Below are 20,105 nucleotides of genomic sequence, written 5' to 3'. Positions count from 1 at the left end.
TAAGGTCGTCTTGGTCAATAAAAACTAATTGCATCAAACAACAGCCGCAGCCGACAGACAGCCCTTGCTGGGGAGCAGGAGAGGAGGAGGGTACCTCATGCATTCCTTACCCCGCGGAAAGGGCTGCCGCCCACCGTCGTCCCCCCCCCGAAGCACTGCCGCAGCACTCACCCCAGCCCTCTTCACCCACCAACAGGAAGCAATCTGACAGTAATATTTCAACAGCCACATGGCTGTGCCATGCAAACTTGGCCTTGCTGCCTCATATTGTTGCTGTTAACATTCCTGGCTTCCCAAAACATCTCCTGACAGATGCATTTTGCCATAGGAAAGACCCGTGGTAAAGTTTTCTTCCTCACGCTCTTCAGGGAGAGGCACAGAAGCTCCATCAAACGTGTTACACTGTCCCAGAAGACGCTTTATCTGAGTAAGAGGAGATTTGTGTGCACCAACACGCATGAGCAGCGAGCAGCCAGCCGTGACACTGGGAGGTGGCCTGCAACGCCCAGCAGCTTGTGAACGTGGCTTCTGTCAGGGCAGGCCTGATGGAGCCCAGTACAGGGGACACGTGAAAGACAGAGCCCAACAGACTGACCTCAGAGCAATTTTGGAAAATACGGTAATGTATCTTAACAATATGAAAAACATCTACATTGCTTCTCAAAACGGCTTGGTAAATGAAGTCTAGTGCCTACCTTAGACAGAAAGCTTTTGAAAAGTCCTGTGTTCAATGGAAGTGGGAAAAAGTACCCCAAATATTTATAAAACACTCCAACGCTACCTATACACTGTCTGGGAACTACATGAGTTCCCTTTTTCCTACATTATGAACTAGACTGCGTATTTACAACTGTTTCCTTCATTGGACTGAAGTTTCACCTGTGATCTCCACACCTGCCTTCATTTTATCCTTTGAATACCATTGTAATTTATTTCATCCTTTTGGTGACAGGCCTCCTTCATCTCAGAAGGGAAGCATTAATGTCTCTAAGGACTGTAACAGGAGGAACTAACTGTGACTAGACAATGTCTGGAATATGCATTTTTTGCTTTTACTTGCAGGATGAGTCTGCGTCGCTAGTGGATATAAAATCCAGACTGGAGATACGGAGTTCACTTGAATGAAACTTTCAAAGCACAATTCCACATAGGTATGTTTCATGAGCAATTAACAGAGTTGCTAACTTTCTCATTACTAAATGCCATATTATTTACATAGAAGCCTCACAGACGCCTCCTTCCTTACGAGCACTGCGGGCAGCACTCACACACATCCTTCACCCCGTCCTCGCTGTGAGGAGACTGGAGGTACACAAACAAAAGATAAAACATGAACCACGAAGACAAACCAGAAGGCTCAGCAACTAGTTGTTCACTGCCCATTGAAAGCTTTTAGCTACTGGGTATTATATTTAAAATCTACAAAGTAGAAGTAAGACAGATTTTAAAACATTTCTACTCCAGACAGGAAATTCTTAAGAGATTATAAAGTAGCAATTAAGGCCAAGTCCTAAACACACACACACAACTTTCTGCACGCGAGTACTGCTGTTTACTTCCATGAAACTATTACGTATGCAATTAAGCACAGGCATAAATATTGAATACCTATGGCAACGTCCTATATGAAGGAAATGTCTGGCCTACAATGAAGACATGTATTTTACAAAAGTATTCAAGTATATAAATAGATTTGGAAGGGAAGTATCTCTTTTTCCTTTCTTTTTTTTGTTTAAGTCCAACTCTTTAAGATTCAATGTAAACATTCATCAAAATGCAGCTAGCAGCACTTTGGTTTTAATGTTTAAGAACTGGAAGGCTAGATATTAGGGGGGAAAATGGCTTTATTAAGTTTACTTCTACACTGAGGTAGGTTCAAGGAGGGAAGAGACTTATTTGTAACTTGCAAAAACATCAGTTCTTGGCTGTAAACACAGCTCCTTTTTAGATCAGTGTCAATCTGTACAGTACTGGCAATCAAACAACAGCTGAAACAGTCTGCAAATTATTACAGAAACAACTGGAATAAAGGCATACATGTGTATGTAAGGAAGCATGATGGTGAACATCAAAATTTTGGCCTAATTTGGATCTTGTATCATCAGACATAATCAACTCCTTTACATAAATACTCCTTTTATCATCAGCATTTTAATTAAAATGCTTGCAATTATAATGACAAAATTACAGTTTTGTAAAATAACAAAACTGTATTTACTGGAAAATTAAGTATATCTTTCCAGCAGCCAAACAACTGGATATGAGCTAAAGATGCGTTGCTTAAAAAACGTGAGGCAATTCTTTGAAGCCTTGAAAACACTAATATGTCATTTCCCTTCTCCCCAAACATACACGTAAGTGTACCAGAAGAACCATGAATAGCAACTGTTCTTATGAGAATGTTTTTCATGAAAAGTTCACTTTACCTCCCACACACATCAAGTTGACAATTGAGAATCAATTCAAAATGTAAGAACCTACATCCTAAGGCAACCCTCAGTGCTCAGTTAACAAGTCTGGTCTGTCATCTGCTTAATTTTGGTTTGGTGAGGGATGTTGGGGGCGGGGGGGGGGGTGTGTGCTTTGGTTTACTTTCATTTGTTTGTTTTTTTAAAGATTCATCAACATGACAATTTGTAGCAATTTATTAACACTTGCAGAACCAAATTTCCTCTTTCAGAAAGGTCACTTCTCAATTAAAGGTTGAAAACCGGTGCTGTGTAAATGCTTACCTTCCATGAGATCGCAGCCTCTTTAAGCTACTGTTTTGCTACCAGCCTCAACCAGACCTACCACTGATAAGAATGCCCAAGAAGATCAAACCTGGGGGAAAGCTGGCATGTGTGCCTCCCTCTCTCCAATAAAACCATGCCGAATCAGCACTGTTGTTTGCTTCTCTCTTGCTCTCCACCCCTCCCCCCCCCACCCCAAGGAACATAAAATCTAGTAAGTGAAGCAAGATCTGCAGAATCAAAACACAATTTATTTCTCACCAGCATGATGTGGCATACACGAACACCTCACTAAACATCACTCTTCACAGGAAGCAGACTAACCTAGAATAGGCTTTGAAACTATCACGTTCAAAAACTGTGAAACCAATCGTGAGATAAACCTTTTTGAAACAGCAATTGCAAAAGACCAACAAAAATCTGTCAGGTGGGTGAGGTGTTCGTCCTGCAAGGACCAAATTATACTCCTTTTTGTTAGCTTATTATTATTTAACTACAAAAGGTCTCTTGAAACAGTAGCTTGCTGATGTATTACAAACTGTCTACGTTTCCACATATTCTGGGACGGTGGGGTTCCTCCCTAATTTGAACAGAGACCCACAAAGATAGAAAATTAGATGCTGGTACAACTATGTAAATGCACATATTTCTCATTGATCGACTGGGGTTGAAGAAATAAATGAAGTACTAAAATAGCCTCCTTCCACCATAAGCTGCATGCTCCTGTGACAGGGCCCTACTGTTCACTTTCATTTTTTTACTGCATCAGCCAGATTCGTAACTAAGATTTCTAGTAAATTTTGTGAAACAAAGGAAAATAACTACTAATTAGCAATTCTAAAGAAAGCAATTAAGTAGTATCTGTAGTGCTGAACAATTAACCCCGGACTGTTTTGCTAGGTCAACAATGCAAACTTCTTATATTGCAATCGGCTGTCAAAGACTGTTGTTACCAGCAAAAAAGATGATAATCAAAACTTTAAATGTATGTCTAAAAATCTCATTTCATAGTTTCTGTGGCTTGAAATTAATTGTCAGTATTTAAACAGCCTAGACTATGCTTCACACAGGCCCATATTCTCAAGCTAAACAAAAAGAGAAAGAAATGCAAAGAAGTCTAAGCTACTATTTTACAGGTCCTCAGCTCCGCTGTGGACAGGAACAGTTCATCACATTTTGTTCTTCACATCAAATTTCTTTTAATAAATATCTTCCACTAAACTCTCCTCAGCCAGCTTCCCAATATTTCTAAGTTACTGAGAAGAAAAAAACGAAAAAAACCCCCAACCTCCAAGCCTGTGCAATTTGCATATAATTCTTATATAGTAAAGTTCATCATTTGATACTACTCATTTCTAGATATTCATACACATAATTAATTTGTAAATCTGTTTAATTTTGAGAAGCATTTGGGTTTTTTTTCCATTAGGTCACTGTACCTCATATTCTTGTTTATTTAAGATTTTTGTTTGTTTAAAAAAGAACAAGGCTCCCAGTTCCTCCTATTTCAACCACAGAACATGTCTTCATGTTTTTTAAGGTAGGAAATATTTGTAATAAACACTAAATCAAACCACCACTACAATAATAGTACATCTTCCCACTACATCAAATGTGACATTAAATAAAACTAAACGCATATGGAAAACAAACTTGTTAGCAATTTACAGTAAAGACCCCCTAACTTCAATACAAACCATACACCACCTTGACAGTCACCCATATTTTAAATGTGAGGAGCTGCTTCTGAGGATCAGAACCAAATATTGCCCTTTCAAGACGGAAAAAAAACCCCAAACCAAACATCTATACACAGACTGGCAGTAGTCTCTCGGTAGGACCTTTTTCTTTAAAATACTTTTTAAAATACTACTTTATTTAACTTAGGGGAAAAAGAGGGAGGTGATCTTCTGTTGTCAGACTGTTATGATGCACCTGTATTAGGACTAATTATCTATCCAGGCTCTAAGCAGCCACCAATTCCTCCGATTTCAATTGGAGCTGTACCTACCCAAAGCATCTGAAAACCAAGCCATTTATTTAGACACCTATATTCAAAAATGCTGGCCTCTTAAAGCACCCAGCTAGTACACATGTTAGAGACACAAATTATTAACAACATAATCAGCACAAGCCATAGCCAGTATACAAACAGTTTTGAGTGTCTGTCATAAAAGCACAGAAATAATGAGGTGCAGGTAACCTTAGTGTTTACTTCCATTTACGTTAAACTCAACAGTCTGATCTTGCCTGACAGCAACCCCAAACAACCTCTGGCTTTAGATCCAGGTCACTACATGATGAGAGCAGCACTTCGTTCGTAAAATGTAGTCAAGAGAGAGACATTACCATGTGTTTATCCAAGTCGCTGGTGGTCTAGCTGAAGTAGCCTACAGCTTTTACAAAAGCAGTTTAATGCCTCTAAATGGCAATTAGATGACAGTCACAGCTATGCAAGGAAGTTTTAAGCAATTAACTACCTTTGGAAAAAAAAAAAATGTATAGTCTGAATTACCTTTTGCACTGCATGTACTAGGATGATCTTAAGATTGAAGGTAACAGCTGTTATCTCAGTAGGACTGTCTTGTTTTTTGTGTCATAATTATACGGTAATATTTCTGGAGGGCAACAAATTTTGTTTAGAAAGCAGAAACAGTAAGAAGTTGAGCCACATCAAGCCCCAGTGACAAAGCAAGTTGCTAGAGTGACAAAGTGGCATTACTGCACCGCTTGGGGAAAAAACAATGGCACACATAGCATGTAGCTTTAAGAAACCCAAGAAAGCAAGCTTCAGTGACAGAAATCACATGTATACAAACATTGATAATAAATAACAATAAACAGAAGGTCTGCTCATTACATTATGCAGAACCTGGAAGAAATCATTATTCATCTGCCTGCCTGCTCAGTCTCTATTTTAGTGCAGGCTGCAGAAAATAGTTTCCAATATAAAAAAAAAAAAAAAAAAAAAAAAAGACAAGCAGGTGGATGGCTTTGTGTATCCGATTTCATCAGAACTCTGAAACATTAAGTGCTGGAAACCAGAATAATCAAATGAAAGACTACAAAGCAGACTAAAGCCACCTCAAAAATAAATGAAAAAAAATGCATGCACATACACGTATTTCATGGAAATCAGAAAGAAGGACTCCTCACCAGCTCCTTGAGCCAAAGGTTATCATGCTGAAAATAGAAAATCTAGTTAACAAAAATATTTTGATTATGTGACTTTCCCTTTGGAATAAACCAGCAAGAAGGAAGAAGTCAAATTTACTTTGTCCTTTTATAGGCAATTCTTGAAGAAAGTATAACAATAGTTGTAATTTTCAGTATTTCTAAAAATGTCATATTCTAATTACAAAGTGCTGTTAGTCTTTATTCTGATGCGCACACACAAAAAGGTAAAATACGGTTTCTTACATTTCAATCTAAGAGATTAACACATTACTATTTATTTTTATTGGCAGTATGCCCAAATACCCCAGATCTGCAAGAGTGATAGTGAAAAGGGAAATATTTCAGGCCTCAAAGAGAGTAGATCTATGGTTGCCTGGAATGTGTAAACAGCCAGAGCCTGTTTTACTTCCCACCCCCACTCTCACCACGCACACCTCCTCTACCTAACCCCTCCTAACATCAGCAAGGACTGCTGCTCTCAAGCAGAGGAGAGAACAGAAACGCAGTAACATCAAATAACAAAATTCCTGACATTTTAAGATGTAAGAATTTGGATTTACTGAACTGTGATGGTACCATATAAATGGCTGGAGTCTAAAACAAAATCAGTACTGCGTAAGACCCAAAAAAATAAAAGAAAAGAAAGATCAGTTGAGCAGGCTTGCTATGTGACAGACCTAATAAACACAAACTAAGGGAATCCAAGTGCTCCTCTCCAGATTATTCTTTGTGCAACTAAAGATCAGCCAGACCTGTGTTCTATCAGAGAATACCAATCACAGCTCTATAAAAGAGAAGGGATATTTTCATAAAAATCTACACAATATAACAAAACTGATGCCAAAATTTAATGTTGGTATGAATTACCTTCTGTGAAAACAAAGATTATTACTTGCATAATGATATATACACCCACAAAGCAGTAAGTCATAAAAATAGATATCATCACATCCTTAAAAAGTTTACAATATAATTAGATAGTGGTTTTTAATCTCTTTAAATTTGTGGACCTATAAAGAGACCTTGTACAGTGAATTTGAACAGAATGACACTAGACTTCCTTTTTTTTCCCCCCACAGATCTCTAAAAAAACCAGTCCATGTGTCCCCTAGAAGCTTGCAAGCTACAGTTTGAAACTACCATATTAGAGAACTCGTAAACATTACTGCTGTTATTTACCTAGTAACTTTAGTCTTCAAAACCAAACCAAACAAGAATGTACCAAAAAAAAAGAGAAATAGCAATTAAAACATCTGAGCAAATGGCTGTGTATGATGCAAAGCTCACAAAACCTGAGGGAATAAAAAGGGAAAACTTGAAAAAAATATATATAGTACAGCATAGAGTCAAACGCTGAAAGGCAGTTTCGTAATGTTGTTTACAAATAACAGGTCACACAGCTCTCGTACTTTTCCTTTCTTTTAATTTTACCATTTTTATGAATGCATTTGGCTAACACTCAAAAGAACACATCCATAGACTAATGAGGGTAAAATGCTGGCTCAAAGGAGACACAAGCAAACGGTCTGTCAGCAGAGTATTTCCAAACAGTTGAAATCAATAACAAATTCAACCTACCCAAATGCAATGCATACAAACAGAAATTAAAAGACTGAGGCAACTGGCAAATACATAAATGATGCTTCAGGCCACAGGGCATACTTTCTCACATACGTTAGCACATTAAATAGGCTGGCAAGACATTCGCTCCACTTAAGACACTAGAGAAATAACCATATGTATTTCCAAAGACAAAAATAACAATTAAGACAATGCTAACAACATAAATAATTATATATTTATGTAAAACAACTATTTGTAGAATGTTTGAGTCATCAAATGAAAAAAGTTGGAGTCAGAAAATTTATTTTTAAGGTTAGAAAAATAAACTTAATGCTCCTCCTGCAAAATTTTCCTTCTCCACTGTTGACAAACACAGAGTAACCACCCCAGAGAAAAAACAGTAAATTAAAAGAAAACACATACATCACATCACCAGTACACAGACATACCCATTCTAGGGTTTTTTGGCATTTAGGAGCAGTGAAACCTTCACATTTATTTCTATGGCCAGCATCTAACATGAAGGATGAAGCGTTGAGCTATGCACTGTCTGGCTTCTGCCTTCTGACTGAGCCTCCCTGGTATCAACCAAGCCAGCTGCAGGACTCGTACCTCCAGAAGGCTTTGCTGAGCTGGCATTCACCAGTCGGCTAAGGTAGGCTTGGCGCTGCGGTCTGTGCGAAGTAACGAGAGCGAGACTGCTGCGATTCATCGCAGAACGGGTTAGAGAAAGTACAGCTCCAGCCTCTGCCCAATGTAAAACACACGGGGGTATACCTATCGCTGCGCGGGAAGGCTGGCACGTGGTCTCGACAGAGGGTATGGCATTTGTAACCCTCACGCACAGACAAGCATCAGGTGCTGGACCTGACACGTTGCGCTTCTTACGTGACAGGTCACAGTTGGCAGAATAGTTTTGAGACTGTACATGATCTAGACAGGCAATGACGAGAGTGTCCCGCCACTGCTTGCCAGTTGCTTTACAGACGGCTGCTGCTAGGGTTGCTTACACCTTTTGATGTGGGCTGGCCTGAAAAGACTAAGGGCACTTGACTGAAAACAGTCATAGGTTTCACGGATCCATCTAGAATCACAGAATCTAAGCTGGTCACTTTTCAATGTATGTGTCTGGAACCTCAAATTACTAAGTCTTACACTTTAAACTGCAAAATATTACGCCTAAGTAAATTTCAACATAGCCAACAGAGCTCCTGCACAGTTTAAAGAAACTGGGCTCTAAATCTCAACTTCATGTTTGTCAGCTACAGGAACTTCAAAGAACATTGTGAGCATTCAGATAAGAAAGGTATTCAAAATAGATCATGGAAGTTATGCTATATAAAAAAGACTACTTATGTGGGCTTCTGTTTCATTACAAGAACACAGGCTGTCAGGACTAAAGCTGAAGTCACGCATGTCATCGGTCGCTTTAAAAAAGGCTCAGAAATGTTTACTTAATCAGTCAAGAATCTGTGCTGCCATCATATAAGGCCTGATCCTAGAAGTCTCCTGCACATGCCAAATACGTTTTTGCAACATCAGGCCGCAGCTATAACAGGATTTGTGGAATGTTCAGAACGCAAATGTATAATCAACTCTGTCCTTGCTGGAATTAGCTGTTTATCATAGAGCTGACAGAAAGAAAAACTATGAAACACAGAAAATATCCATTAAAACGAAACCTCCTAAACTTCACTAGAAACTCCAACAGTTTTTATTGCGGGGTGGGGAGGGGGGGATGAGAGGGAGGAGACACAGGGGGGACAGCAGACAACCAGTTAAAAAAAAAGTTTAAAGGCGATTACAAAAAGGTTGGAAAAACCCTAGAGAGGCTTGTTCAGAGGCAATCTAATACCCTAAACCCAACTCTGTTAGCAAAGAAACCAACTTACAGATTAACAGAAGATTAACAAATTAAAGCAATCATTAATTCTAATACTAAACTCGCCACCAAAAAGGAGAAAAAAACTTTTTTTCATAACTTTCTTCTGATACTTTGCTATCCTAATTTATAATTTGATAGACAATAGGATTGGACTTAAGTAAGCAGAATTTTACATTCTCACTTTTTAATAAATATGTTTTGGTTTTTAAAATTCTTCAAAACCAGTCATTAATAAAATCTTCATAGTAGTTCTGTAGGACGGTAGGCAGATAAATAATTTACATTCCACTGTAAGTATCCAGCTGTGGAAAGGAGTGCCCTATCAATTGCCTTGTAAAGATGTTAAGGAACAGATTTTTTCTTTTAATAGATATATATTTATATTTACTTTAAAAACGGGGGAAAATGTTGTACTTCAAAATAATCTCATGCCAATATAGAAGATAGGAGCAAGCAACCACAAAAGTATTCACTGTAATTATCTGAACGCTTTTTAAATATGTAGAGCATACAGGCCACTATGTATTTTTAGTAAGAGGAAATTAAATTTCTTTCTTTCACACTGGACTCCATGCACATGAACACCTGCTATAACACACCTTATCTACAAAGCCACCATGCACCGAGTATGATCAAATTGACAATGTATAATTGCATTCAACATGTTGCCATTAGAGAACACAGAACCCTTCCATGTTTCAAGTGGGTTTTTTTAACCATAAATACATGCTGTTGGTAATGTAATAGATACCATGAAGAATATATATTGCTTACTCTAAGCAAAATTTAAAATAAAAAATTTAATCCAGCAGTAAGCACATATGCAGACAAACATGCAAAACATTAGAAAAACCAGACGCACACAAAAAGTCATTGCTGTAACCACCAACATATTAGAAAATACCCACATATCATATGTACGACCATCATAACACTGAAGAAATGCACAGGAGTAAGCATTTAAGGCATGTCATTTTAGCCAAGAAAAAAAATACAGTTCAGAAAATTCTTAAAAGATTTTCATTGTCTACTTGACAGCCAGCAGGTTAAAACCGGTGTAGCCTAGCTTTTAAGGTAACCTAATGCCACTTTTTCCACTTTCCCGCAAACTGCCCATCAGGGCCTACACTACATCCTATTTTTTACCTAACCTCTACCCAGCATTACCAGGCTAGGTAGTAACAACATGATGGTGGTCTCACAGAAAAGTTGACTTCATTCATCAGCAATGAGAGTAATCAGTATGTTAATGTTTTAGTAAACTTGAGCTGTATGTAATAAATACAGGTTCCTTCTTTCCACTCTAATATTGTATTTAGGGCCATCCTTTCAGCTTGCCTGATATTTTTTTTTTTCCAAGCACATAAAATCCTGTGAGAATGAAGCTGGATGAATTTTTATGATACACTGTCATGCACTACTTTTAAACTAATTGGCTCATTTAAATTAACTGGTTATGTAAGATATTTATTGATACAAGCCGAAGTATCAGAGCCCAGCATGTTTGGGTTTCTTAACATAAAATCACATTCCTACAAATACAAATGAGCATTTTTAACGAGTTATAATACTATCAATCAAAAAAACAGAGTAACAGTCAAAATGGAAATAAAGAAACCTTGAATACCTTTCACAGAATGACACAAAATCTGTGTCTTGTGAACATCATGCAATGTTATTAAAAATATACCTGCTTCTGTTCCTTACTTTCATTTTTTGAGAACTGGGATAAGAAGGAAGATGTGTTCCTCATTAGAATAATCCTCAGCCTGCCTTTTATCTGTGCCTTCCAGATTACATTATTTTAGTTTAAAAGTCAACAAATTAAAAAGAAAACTATATTAACTACATAAAACTACAGAAGCTCTTGTATTAGAAAAGGACAAAACTCAATCCAAAAAGTAAAAAAAAAAAACAAACAAAAAAAAAACAAAAAAACCAAACCAAAAAAAACCCAACCAGCAGGCAAAGCTAAGCTACAATGAAAGAGAGCTGAATGCATATAATTGGAAGCATTACCAATACCTTCTGAAAAAATTAGAAAAGATTGGGTGTGTTTCAATCAATTCTATAATCAAATTCCTAGAGGTCTAATTCACATGTGCATGTAAATGGGCATGAGAAGAGTTAGGTTTGTTTTGTGACTGTAAAAAGCACCAGAGAGATAGATAGATATCCTTGGAAACTAATCCCCACAATATGAACAGGCACTGTCTGTGCTTGGATTCTCTGTCCCACCCCATCAGCAAACCTCGACCCTATCTGCGGAGAACGCTCAGGAAGAGGGTAATTTTACCTCCATCTCTCTGTTGAGATCAGGGTTTAAATTTTACTTCTAAGAGCAACCAAAAACCGAGCGGAATAATAAAAAAAAAAAAATTTAAAAAAAGGAAGAAAAAATGAAGATATAATTTTGAAGTTCGAACGCATCCCCCAACCACATATGGTACCCCAGTTGTCTCCTCCTGGTCTCACCATGCTCAGTCAGATGTACAAGCACGCATCCACTCCTGACCTTGCCACATTTCAGCAAGCACATCATTAAAGGGTGCTGCACCTCTGTCTTCTCCCCAAACCTGACATGCAGCCTGGCCCAGTCCTACATCTATTTTGCTGTCTCTGCACCACCTCAGGTGCTGCTGACCAGAGCCTGAAACCTAAGCATATCCTAGTTCAGGGTTTGAGAGCCTACCCATCACACTCCAGGACCACTCTCCAACCTTAGGGTGACTCCTTTTTTCTCCAAAGTTACTTTTCAGACTACCTTAACCCTATCTACATACGTACATATATATGTACGTGCACACCTGCACACACTCAGACACACGACAATTAGTGAAGTTCATTTTAAACAATTAATATTTGTGAAGCTGACTACTGGTTAACAACCCCAACTGAGACTATGTGCTAACAGAAGTCTTAATACTAATGGGTCTCTGGACACACCCATATCCTCTGCCAGCAGCAACTAAACTCACTGCCATAGACAGCAACCAACTTGTAGCTGCTAAATGACACTGGAGCCATCATATGGTTATAACAATTCCTAACTGTAAGTTACCAACATATATGGATTCACAAAAAAAATCTGTGTTTTTACTTCACTTTGTGAAGATCTCATGTATGTATTAACTGTATTCTGTGAAGAGCAATTCTTTTAGAAGAATGTCTTTCCAATGATTTTGCTGTGGGCTACTGGGTTGTGTTCAAATCGGCACAAACTCATCAGTGGACACTTCTAAGCTTGAAGCATAACATCAGCGGTATACATGTTAATCGTAACAATACAACAGCACCCTTTCAGCAGTACTATTACAACATGATTATTCTGTTCAGAAATATGAATCTTAAATAGTTGGCTTCACTTGAACTGTGGAGAATACTCTGCACAGTTTCTGTCCAGTGGTACAGGATTAATGAAGAGCTGATAGTGCTACACAGCAAAATACAGCAGAAGCCAAAGTTGTACATCCCGTGCAGTTGTTGCCTTCAAAACGGAGCACAACAAATGTATTATTCTGCAGAAAGACAAAGGGAATCTATCCACCAAAAGAAAATCCTCTTTGTTTTCTTGAAGATAACGTCAAAGGATATTTTCCAAGTATTTTTAATGCCCAAGGAAAAATGTTGCTTCTTTGCTCTATCAATAATTTATGGCAGGTATGGGAAAGTTGTGTTTCAATAGGGGGGGAAAAAAACTATCACATCTGATGTTACCACATCTTTCCACCTAACAAAATTATGATTTTATGTAACAAAATGCATTCTAAACCCACTACATAGTAGTAAGAGGTTAAACTGTAACTAAGAATTAGGAGCTTAAATGAAATTTAGGTCAGTAAACGCAATCACGTTTTGAATGGCAGTGGAGTGATGTACAGAGCAACCGTTACATATTAATGGAGAACACTGCTTTTTCAAAAGCCTTGTTTCACCCTCCGATGGCAAGAGTCAATAAAACTTAACACTTAATTAGACAAAAGTATTTTGATGAGTGTATATATATATATACAGAATTATTACACGTTATTAGTGCTACTCATCTGTTCATTAACAGGCTGCAAGTCGTGTCATCTAAGCATCAAGAGGCACTGTTTTAGTGTCCATGTATTTAGTGTACTGTGTAACTTGTCATAGCAAACGCGTAAGACTCAACACCCAAGCAAAAGCGCATTTATGCAATGTGCTTAGTTAAAATATTAAAATAATTGCTTCTTCATAGTACAGTTCTGTTGTTATGATTTTGTATTGCATAGATACTATATGTTTCTTGGCATAAAATTCCGTTGTAACTTCATATAAAATTATGAATCTTTACATGCACTCCGATTTAAATAGGACAAGCAGACATGTATTGATTGTCCATACTACAAATAGAGAAGGTCAAGAAATGGGGTTAAACACTGTGATGCCCCTTTTATTGCATAAAGTCAACAAGATTATAAAAATGGAAGCCAAATCATCAGAAGTGCCTAACCCCGAGCCTCTCTTCCTACTGCAGTCATACTAGTAACCCAGAGTAAAGAAAAGGACTGGTGGCTGGGACCTGGACAGAGGATTACAGAGGCAATATGCAGACCGCATGTACAGCCATATACTCTTCTTTCCTCAAACAACAACTGAAAAAATCCAGTACCTGCTGCTAGAGTCCAGTATTTTTAAGGCATCAGTATCACTTAAACTAAATACAAATATGCACAACAGAAGCAATGCAGGATGCCTGTGCTCCCTAACCTTCAAAACCAGCCATGTATCCATCGTTAAACTGGCTTTCAGTTGAGCTAGCAGAAGCAATTTTGTATTTCTATGGAATTACTAAACATTAGTAACTATAATTTGTAAATCTCCACCTAGGATAAGATCTCTACACAACTGAAGAAAACTGTCAAGAAACGACAACCTTTTCTTACGAGACTGAACACCCTCCTTTGATTCCTCCTAACTCTTACGCACACAGTCCTAAGTTCGGGGGGCTTCTTGTGTTTGTAAAACAAAATACTGTCAGTCATTCGTAAATGAAATTCCATTGTATTAATGGCCAGACTGCCACAAAAAAAAAAAGCCTTTAAAATATTCTCTTGCTTACCAAAGAAAAGGAAATAACCTAAACCCCATTTTTCACCTGTGGACGTTTGTTTCACTATCATTAAAATGACAGATTTTTTTATTGACAGGAAGGCTGCTATTCCTATGTAGAGCTGTAGTTCCAATGTTTTCATTTAATTTCAACCAACTTGTCCAAGTAGGCCATTTGGTAGAAACCTATAAATGGCACCCAGGGGGTCTGGGTTCTTGCTGTAAAGAGGTCAGCTATTTCCTCCTAACTAAAAATAGGCAAGAGGAGGGAGGGGAAGAGGGAATGGAGTTTAATTTAGCAGCTGAAAAAGAGTTTACAAAATTACTTCCATCTTGCCTCATAATGAAGATTATGAAAAAAAGAATCTGCCCTCAAGAGTTACAAAACCTTGGTCGTTTTATAGGCAGGCTGGTGTACATAATCTAAAATAATACTAGGAATTAAAAGAGTAACAGTAAAGAGGATCCGGGGTATGGATTGCACGTCGTGAAGGCAAAGGGATGCCCGCACCCTCTTTGCGCAGAGCGGCCAGGTTTACTGGCAGCAGCCCTGCCAGGTGTTAACAACTCTCCTCTCTCCTACCAGCTGAGGTCACGCTGCTGTCCTGCAGATAAGGCGCTACAATCAGCTGCTGTTCCCCTGAGTCAGTTTTTTCCACCATTTACCCTCCTGCCTTTTTGTCTCCTGCACTTACTCACATGACAACCTTTTCAGGGCAAGAACCGCTGCCTACGATATTCCCAAAATGGCCCCGATTTGAAGGGGGGCCCCTTGGCACTACTAAAAGATAAACAACATCGGTTCAATACCGACTACAGCATGAATTCTAACTCCGGACTCTATTAACAGTAGCCAAGAGAAAACAGCAAGAGCTAATGGCACCCACCCGCTACCTACAGCGATCGCCAGGCTAAAGCCCTGGGACGGGTTTCCCAGCCTCATCTCCACGACAAACCAAACTCAGCATATCGTTGAATCCTAGGCATATCACACCGCTGACTTATCTCAGCTACCGAGAAACAACATCCCGTCCACACCGGAGGATGTTCTCTACTCCCTCCAAGCCCAGGGATGTAGGCCTTTAATGACTGCCGCTACCGGAGGAGTCTCCGTTCAGAAAGCTCTTCCAGGAGGCACGGCACATGAGACGTATCAAGTGGACAACAGGTCTGCTTCTGGCCCTGTCGCCACGGAAATGGGAAAAGTCCATCTGTAGATCAATGAGAGGAGCAAAACCGGGCAAACTGGCGGAGCAGAAGTCTGACAATGCCAGGCGCAGACATGTCCCCCTTCACTATCAAGGATTTAATTTATTTTTCCTCTTTCGATACACTTATTGCAAAGGATACTTGCCACCCGCTTTAAAGAAGAACAAGTAGCTTAACTCACCGCAGTGGCATGGCGGAGGACATTGGAGTGATCTTACTTAATCGGGTGGGGGAAGGGCAGAGGATGTATTCGGGTGACAACTTATCTGCGGGGGGGGGGGAGGGGGGTTGTCCTACAAGACTTGGAGAGTTGTGTAGTTGCCAGTGTTTACGTGTATGTGTAATTTCTAATCCTCTTTGCTTCTGAAACACACTTTTTCATCTTAGGGGGAGAAAAAAAAAACACCTTAGCTGTTGCTTAGCTCACTGAAGGTGTTAAACTGAGACGACTACAGCAGCTCTGCTCAAATCTCCACCGGATTTACCATTATTGCGTAGAGCCCAAGAAAGGTTTAACGTATTTTTAATGTGATAGCATCCTCCCCCTCTCGCCTTCCTTTTTCCTCCCACCCCCTCTACAAGCCTTCTGTGGAAAGCTTCCCTTTTTTACTATCATTGTCATTGAGATGTTGCAATTATTATCTGTAACTGTTTAAAAAAAAAAAAACCACCACAACAACAACAAAAAAACCCCAAACCAACAAACCAATGCCGAAACACACTAGGACAATCCTTCTCTCTTGCCAACAACATCTGCTATCACAGAATGAATGTATTTACTTCAAAACCTGCCCAGTGTCTCTGTATTTGACAGCACGTTAACTGTGGGACAGGAAGAGGCCTAAATCCAGCATGTGCAGCCACATGGTAAGCAAGGTATATTATGTTAAATCTTGTACATGCCACACAAGCAGTCCCAGTTAAAGGATTGCTAACAAATGGGCTAAGGAAGAAAGATATGGCATTGTATTTGTCATGAGTAAAGACCTTGTATTTATTACCTACAAACAGATTTCCCTCTGGCACAATATATTTATTTTCATACTATTAGCCTAAAATACCAGTCTTGAAATTTTAATTTTACACTCCATTTTATTCTAATCATCACTTGAGGAGCAGTCTTTTCAATGGAGTGTTTCAGTTTTCTGCAATATTGTGCTGCAATATTTTCTTTTTTTCGTGAAACACTCAATGAGCGCCACCAAACAGACCGCTTCCCCTCCCCCCACCAGCACACATACACACACACACATCTACACTTTAAGACTTGTGCGTCAAGAAAGGAAAAACGCCGTACAAATCCTCGTGGAGAACAGCAAGAGACATGTTAAGACAACATAAAGGAAAGCCTTTATTCGGTCTAAACGCCGACTTTGAGAAATTAACACGCAAGCTGAACTTTTAGGGTGTGGCTTTGTGTTTTTCTCCCCCTTTTTGTGCCGTGCAGGACGTCTACTCGAGGACCCAACAACGTATAATTAAATAGGTCAAGGGTCATTGGCTTTACATCACACCACACCACTATTTAGCCGCGCACCGAACCGAAATATCAGACCAACCGCCGAGATTAAACCCGCACCACAAAATGGGGAAGCAGCTCAGGGAGATGACAGCAGTTGAGAGAAAGGTGTCCGCCACCTCCCCACCCCGGGAGGGATTGGGGGGGGGGGATTTGGGGGGGGGGGGGGGTGTCTGCACCCAGCGCCCCGCCGTCCCCCTCCAGGAACCGCACCGAAGGCCGAGGCCCGCCGGCCAGCCACAAACCCCTGTGCAACAGGTCTGCGGCCCCGCTCCCCCCGGCCTCCAGCACCCGAGTCCCCCCGAGGGGCTCCCCCCCGGCCGCCCCGCCGCCCCTCCATCAGCGCCGGGAACGGGCTTGGCAGCAGCGTACCGCACCGGGACGGGGGGGGAGGTGGGCGGGGGGGGGGGGGGCGCGGATGGGGGGGGGCAGGGAGGGGTATTAACTTGTTTACCTACTTGGAAGTAAAACTTCGATGCACGGGAGCGATCGGCCCCTCCGCCCGCTGCTGATTCAAGCCCTGGCGATGAATGGGATTCCCCTCCCCCACCCGGGCTCTGCAAACTCCACACTTGAGCGTGAATACCTCACATTCCCCCCCCACCCCCCCGCCCCCGAGCATTTATCCTTTTATTTTTATTTTTTTTTGTGTGGAAGAGAAAAATTACATTAAAATACTATCTCAGAAGTAGGGAGCCGCTCCAGAATCTGTCCACCCCCTCCCCCGGCCCTGGGGTCGGTCTGCTCGGGGGCAGATGAAAGCACACCCGCCACCGAGACGGCAGCCCCACACGCATCGCCTCCGAAAAAAAACCAGAAAAAAAAAAAAACCACCAGAAAAACCCAACAACAACAACCACCCCCTAAAAGACCCCCCCAAACGCCCAGGTTCAAAAAACTTCGTCATAACAAGCAGCGGCTGAGAGACCCCCCCCTCGGGCGGGTCAGCCCGCCCGAGCCAGGGCAGGCTTCCACAGGGGACTCCGGGGGGGGCTGGCCTCAGGCTCGGGGGGCTGCGCTGGGGAAGGACGTTTGTCACCTCGGCGCGTGTAAGAGAAAAAAAAAAAAAAAAACTGAGAGAAAAAAAAAAAAAGAAAAAAAAAAAAAGGGTCCCCAGGATGAATAATCCGCCTCGGAAACTCACCTCGCTCAGCGGGCGTTAAAGGCACAGCTCCCGCTCCCGCGGGCGGCGGGGGGGAGAGCCTCAACTTCTGCGGGCGGCGCTGAGCGGAGACTTTCCCCTCACTTGCCGCGCATGGTGCAACTCCTCTTCCCCCGGGGTCCCGGCCAGCCTGCGAGGAGACTGTAAATCCCCCCTCGCCGCCGCCGCCGCCGCACACGCCTCCTCCTCCCCCCCCTCCGCGCGTTACGGGCGGCACAAGGAAGTCCCGGAGAGTGGGAAGGGGGAAAACGGAAAGTTTTGGGGCGGAATGGCGGGTCAGGAGGTGGCGGGGCGGACGAGGTGGGGAGGAGGAGGAGGAAGAGGAGGAGGGGGGGGGGGGAAGAGTTGGCGGTTGGCGGGGCCGGTGCGTGGCGCGCGGCGGCGGCGGGAGCGGCGCGAGCGGCGCTGAGGGGAGCCGGCCGCGCCCGGGGCCCGCCGCCGCCGCCGCCGCCGGGCGGGCGGGAGGGAGGGAGGGAGGGAGGGGAGGGCGGAGGAGGGGGGGGGGGGGGGCGAGTGTGTGTGTGAGGAGGGAAGGGGGGGGCCCCCGAACCTGCCGCGCACCCCCACGCAGGGACACGCGCCTTCGGCCGCCGCGGGCCTCCCCAGCGCCGCCAACGCCCCCTCGGGCTGCCCTCAGGTAACTCCCGCTACTCGCCTCCCGGCGGTATTTTCGGTATTTTTTTATTTTTTTTCGGTACCGTCCTGCCCCCCCCCCCCTCCTCCTCCTCCTCCGTGACAGAAACCCAGCGACAAACCAGCCTCGCGCGCACCCACCCCCCCCCCAGGAGCGCGGCGTCAACCTTGCGCGAGGCCGGCCGGCGGGCCACGCGCTGCCCGCCGCCTCCATCCCCCCCTCCCCACGCGCAACGTACAGCGAGGCGGCCGGGCCCCCCGCTCCCCTCGGCGGCGGTTAAACGTTAATGTTGTTGTTTGTCGTCGTTTGTTGTTATCGGAGTTTGAGGCGGGCGGGCGAGTGGGGGGGGGCAAGGCAATTGTCTGAGCCCTCGCGGTAAATCAGCGAGGGGAGCGCGGCGGCGTTGTTACTGTTGTTGTTATTATTATTATTATCGCTATGACGTTTCGCTTGGCACACCGAAGCGGGCAAGGGTGCGATGACCCACGCGGGGCACGCTCCCCCAGCCCAGCGCTGGGGGGGGGTCAGCGCGATGGCTGCTCTCCACGGCTGTGAATCAGCAGAAACGCGCTCACGGGGGGGGGGGGACGACGACGACGCCGGCGCTCTTCAGCCTCCGGCGCGCCCGTCCCGTGTCCCCGCGTGTCCCCCCCCTTCCTCCTCCTCCTCCTCCTCCCCGGGGCGGCGGGAGCGGTGCGCGGCCCCACGCGGGGCGGATGATGCAACGCGGCCGAGCTCCATGTGCTTCCCCTCCCCCGCCCACGGACCGCGCCGGGCTCCTGGGTTGGGGTGGTTGGTTGGTTTTTTTTTTTTTTGCTTTTTTTTTTGCTTTTTTCCTTTTTTTTTTTTTTTTTTTCCGCCTGGAGGGTCACCCGGCGGCTGATTGATTCTCCTTTCGCCCTGCTCAGTCATTCGGGGTTGGAAAGTAAATAACAAGTTGACATCATTACCGCGCTCCGCAGTGCCCCGCCGCGCCGCTACCGTGCGGCGACGAGTAGCTGCGCACGCAAAAACAAAAAAATCAAAAAATCAAAAATCATCCCCCGCCGCCCACCCGGCACGGCGGGGGGCCGAAGCACCCATCCCCCCCCCGGCCCTGCTCGGCTCGTACCTCCGCTTTTTTTGTTTTTTTTCTTTTTTTTTTTTTT

At 42.7% G+C, this 20,105-nt stretch overlaps 1 protein-coding gene and 1 long non-coding RNA gene across 3 annotated transcripts in view; one reads left to right on the top strand and one right to left on the bottom strand.

The window, feature by feature from the left end:
• TBL1X (transducin beta like 1 X-linked) overlaps window positions 1–18,521 on the bottom strand; it is a 203,545-nt gene extending 185,024 nt beyond the window's left edge. Inside the window, exon 1 of one of the 2 annotated variants that reach the window (XM_075057375.1) lies at window positions 18,306–18,521. The gene's annotated coding sequence lies outside the window, so the exon portion shown is untranslated. The remainder of the gene's footprint in view (window positions 1–18,305) is intronic. The other variant, XM_075057374.1, reaches the window with a different exon arrangement.
• Window positions 511–3,369, top strand: LOC142044757 (uncharacterized). Its single transcript, XR_012654416.1, has 3 exons — window positions 511–619; window positions 1,063–1,151; window positions 2,681–3,369. It is a non-coding gene; the product is annotated as an uncharacterized LOC142044757 (long non-coding RNA).
• Window positions 18,522–20,105: the final 1,584 nt, after the last annotated feature.

The sequence above is a fragment of the Buteo buteo genome, chromosome 25, assembly GCF_964188355.1.
Source record: "Buteo buteo chromosome 25, bButBut1.hap1.1, whole genome shotgun sequence".
Classification (NCBI taxonomy): Eukaryota; Metazoa; Chordata; class Aves; order Accipitriformes; family Accipitridae; genus Buteo; species Buteo buteo.
Note: the sequence above shows the minus strand (reverse complement) of the source record. Positions and strands in the feature narration are given on the sequence as shown.